Here is a 5264-nt window from a genome sequence, read left to right on the forward strand (position 1 = left end):
AGCTTAGTCCCAAACAATCTGGGCAGTGCAGCCTCACATGCTACCAGGGATTCTTCATGTCCTGCTTAAACTGGATGAGCAGTTCATGTCTCCTCACTCACCTGATATTCTATGCAATGTCATCACCTACATCCACATAATTCCCCACTCTTCTACAGGGAGTTCATGATCTAAAAGGGCTGAATTCCTTGATTTCTTACATCCTAAATATCTAGACTCTTCACCCAATCAGAATTGGTTTTTGTCTAAATTGCTATACAGTTAGAGAAAAAATACTTTATTCATAATTCTCCCTCTATACTTGTTTTTTGAGCAGAGAAAGAATATATAAATAGACTATATACATGTTCTACTGACCAAAGTATGCTCTGTCAGACTTTTTCTCAGAATATGTTTGCAGTGGATGAGTGACTACATTATTTGAACACTTTGTGAAGAAAGTTTATCTGGCTTCATATTTATACCAACAATTATTATAGTCATGTCCTCCCAAATTTTATCTATGAGGGCAAAAAATTTAGCAAAAATAATGATAATGTGGTATAATTGAAACTTAAGTGCAATAATAGGAACTTAATAGATAAGTTATGGTGGGACTTCTGGGAAGATGGCAAAATAAGGTAGGCAGAAATCATTTTTCCACTAAAGGTACCTAGAGAACAAACAGAAACTATTCAAAGCAGCAGTTATGGGGCTCCTGAGACTAGGGATGGACCATTGCAAAATTTAAGGAAGAGCTGGGAAAAATCAGATAAGCTATGACATAAAATTGTGGTGAGTGCACTCAACTGTGGCACCTGGAGCTCCTCCTCCATCTCCAGGACTGGAGGTTGTGGTCCACCATGGGTCATGCTGGTTGGTGAGATGTGCCATGGTCCTGGTCCAAATACTGGCCAGAAAGCGTGAACCTCTGGGTCCCAAAGCCTTGAATCTTTCCATGAAATAGTGCTGGGTGCTTGCAACTTCATGATTTCTAGAGATTAGCTGTATTGAGTGCTTGAGTTCTGCTGCAGCCCCAGGTGTCCATCCCTGACATGTGAGGCCATCAGTCCCAAACACACCTTGTTCTTGCCTGGTGGACTGCACTGGTCTGGGAGAGAGAGGGAGTCCCTCCTCTTAGGAAAAGCAGGAGATACTGAAGAGTCCTAACTCTACTGTTGGCTAGTGAAATAATACAGCAGAAGCCCTCAGCCTGTGAAAAACTGAAAAAGCAAATACCAAAGGAAACTTTCTACACAAACCCAATCAACATAAAGGTCTTAGACTAGGGGGAATTGACTTTCAAAACAATCATTTTAACATAACCAGATGCCCAAAAGGCAGAATCAAAATTACAAAGCACTTTAAGAAACAGAAAGATAAGGCTAATCCAAATGATCAAAATAAAAATCAGAAGATTCAGAATTTGGAAAAACTAATCAAGAGTGTTCTAAAAATTCTCCTAAATAATTTCAATGAGACAATTAAGGACATACAGGATATTAAGGATAACTCTGGAAGAAGATAAAGAAGAATTTGAAAGAATACATAGAAATATAGCTGATCTTAAGGAAATGAAAGTTAATGTAGATGAAATAAAAATATACTAGAGACAAACAGCAGAAGATTTTTAGATGCAGAAGAATGCATCAGTGAACTAGAGCACAAAGCATCCAAACTGAGGAAAATTTTGAGCTGGGTCTCAGAGAAATTATTGACCACACAAGTGCACTAATGTATGTTTTAATGTTTTTTAGGTATCTCAGAATGAGAAGAGGTGGTAAGGGGCCTGGAAGAATATTTGAGGATATAATGGATAAAATTTCCCAATTCATATAGAAGATATTAATATGCAAATCACAGAAACCCAAGATACTCCAAATAGAAAAAAATCCAAATAGACCCACTCTAAGACATGTACTAATCAGACTGTCAAATGCTGGAGAGAAGGAGAGACTCCTAAGAGCTACTAGAGAAAATTGATTCACCACACTTAAAGAAAGCCACATAAATTGGTGTAGGTTGGCTTTTCATCAGGCACCATAAAGGTAAGAAGGCAATGGTATGATATATTTAAGGAACTGTAAGAGAATTACCAACAAAGAAATATTAATCCAGCAAAGCTCTCCTTCTAAAGTGATGTAGAGCTTAAAATTTTCACAGATAAAATTAAGCTGAGAGAGTTTGTTGAAAAGATACCTGCCCTGCAAGAAATGCAATTAAAATATCAAAGTAAAGATAGATTGTATATATTTACATATTCAATTTACATATTGTATATTAATGGATTAAACTTCCCAATCAAAAGATGCATAGTGGAATAATGAATAAAATAAATGTGATCAAACTATATGTATTTACAAGAAACTTCCTTTAAACCCAAAGGTACAAATGCATTAAAAGTTAAAGGAATGAAAATGAAATTCCATTTAAACAGTAAACAAAAAAAAAATTAAAGCTGGGTAGTTATAACTAATATCAGACTAAATAGACTTTAAATGGAAAAACTGTTTTGAGATAGAAAAGATGCCATACCTTAATAAAAGGGACAATTCATCAAGAAGAAATAATATTCATAAATATTTATGCACCTAATTAATGTGCTTCTAAAACATATGAGGCAAACACTGGTGAAACCAAACTAAGTAATAGACACCACCACAGCAACAGTCAGTGACTTCAAGACACCACTTTCTCCAATATATAGAACATCTAACAAATTCAATAAGGACACATAAACCCTAAAATATATGATAAAAGAGCTAGGTCTAATAGACATATATAGAATATTGTACAACAGAATATACATTATTCTCAAGTGCACACTGAACATTCCCCAGGACACACCACATTCTGTGGTACAAAATGTTCTTAAACATTTGAAATGTTCTTAAACATTTCAAATTAAATATTGAAATAAGAGCAAATCATTTCTGTGATCATAATGCAATGAAGCTGAGAATCAATAACAAAATGGAGAGCTGAAAATTTCACAAATATACAGAGGTTAAATAACACACTCTTAAACACTCCATCAACTCAAGAACAAATTGTAAGAAAAATCAATAAAAAATTCAAGAAAAATGAAAATGAGAACACAGAAGCTATCATAAAAAATCTTGCCACAAAGAGAAGCTGAGGACCAGAAGTTTCACAGATGAATTTTATAAAGCATTCCAAGAAGAATTGCCACCATTTCTGTTCAAAGTCTTCCAAAAAAGAAAAACTGAAGTAGGCTCATCCTATGGAGCCTACATCACATTAATACCAAAGCCAAATAAAAATACTGCAAGAAAACTCAGACCAATTTCTCTAATGAATATAAATGCAAAATCTTCAACAAAATATGTGCAGATAAACTCCAACAGCACACTAAAAATCATTGTGCATTATGACCAAGTGGCTTTATTCCAGGTATGTGATGGTGGTTCAACAAAAGAAAATCAATTAATATAATACTCCTCATCAACAAATCAAAGGGAAATATCCACAAGATCTTCTCAGTTGCTGCATGAAAGACATTTGACAAGTTCCTGCATCATTTCTTGATAAAAACACTTTGAAGGCAGAAATCAAAAGAAACATTCTCAACATGAAAAAGGGCATATTGGAGAAACCATAGCTAAATGTCATACTTAAACATGAGAAGCTAAAATCTTTCCTTCTTAGATGACAACAAGTCAAGGATGCTGACTGTCATCACAGTTATTCAACATTGTAGCAGAAGTTTCAGCTAGAGCAAGTGGGCAAGAAAAAGGAATGAAAACATCCAAATAGATAGAGGTAAAATTTTCCTATTTGCAAACAAAATGATCCTGTATTTAGAAAACACAGGTAAAACTGCAAAAAAGCTACTTAAGCAAATAAAAGATCCAGAAAACTGGCAGGATACAAAATCAACAGCCCCCAAATTAGCAAGGTTTCTATACCTAAGTAAGAAGTAGTCTGAGGAGATTAGTAAGAAAAATATTCTATTGACAATAACACTTAAAATAATTAAGTATCTATGAATAAATTTAACCAAGGATGTAAAGGACCTGTATAGGGAAAACTACAAAACATTTCTAAATGATAACAAAAAAAGATCTAAATAAATGGAAAGACTACCTATGTTCATGGATTTTAAGTATAAATGAAATTAAGATGTCAATTCTCAAATTGATCTACAGATTCAATACAATACCAACTAAAATTCCAACAGCCTACTTTGCAGAAGTGGAAAATCAAATTATCAAATGAATATTTAGTAGTAATAGGTCTTGAATTGTCAAAAGCAACTTGAAAAAGAAGAGTGAATTTGGAGAACTCATGCTTTCTGACTTTAAAGCATATTATAAAGTCACTGTTGTCAAAACAGCATGGTGCTGATACAAAGAAAGATATAATGATTGATGGAATAGAATTATGAGTTCTAGACAAATAGACCTCCAAATCTATGGTCAACTGATTTTTGAAAAGGCTCACTTAATTAGGACAGAACAGACTCTCCAATAAATTGTGTTGGGAGAACAGGATATTCATTTCAAAGACTTCAGCATCAGAGCTGGTCCCGTAAAAGTCCTTGAAGAAAACCTAGCAAAGCATCTTTAACATGTTCTGATTGGAGATAGTTTATTAGAACTTACACTGAAAGCTCAAACAAATAAAGGAAAACTAGATAAATGGGACCTCCTCAAAATGATATACTTCTGTGTTTCAAAGGACTTTCTCAAACCAGTGAAAAGAAAACTAACTCAATTGGAGAAAATATTTGGAACCACATATTTCATAAATTTTGAAAGAGAAATATATAAATGAATCTTATAATTCAAAAATAAAAAGATAACAATCCAATTAAAAACAGGCAAAAAATATGAATAGGCATTTTTCTGAAGAGGAAATAAAGATGGCTAAACACTCTGAGTTGGTGTACTTAAAAGCTGTTCTTTAATTCTTTCAATTGCTCATTATAATTCCTCAAATTTAAGTATCAACTTTCCAATTGATACTTGTTTTCAATGGTTAAATACTATCTCATGATGCTGGAAACTAAACTTGAGGACCTTTTGTTTTAACTTAAACATTTTCATACTATTTTATTATGCCTTTTCTTTACCTCTCCTAGGATTTTAACAACAACAAATCAGGTTCAGGCCTTCAAATGAATTTTAATGGGGGAAGAATCAGTTTAATTTTATGTGGCTTTTCTTTTATCTTATGTGGTCTTTTCTTTGACATTCAGAACAACATTATTAGGTCATGAATTATTTATGTATCAAACGCTACACTTTAAACAGTTTTGTATT

Source organism: Tamandua tetradactyla, assembly GCF_023851605.1.
Source record: "Tamandua tetradactyla isolate mTamTet1 chromosome 1 unlocalized genomic scaffold, mTamTet1.pri SUPER_1_unloc_1, whole genome shotgun sequence".
In the NCBI taxonomy this organism is placed as follows: domain Eukaryota; kingdom Metazoa; phylum Chordata; class Mammalia; order Pilosa; family Myrmecophagidae; genus Tamandua; species Tamandua tetradactyla.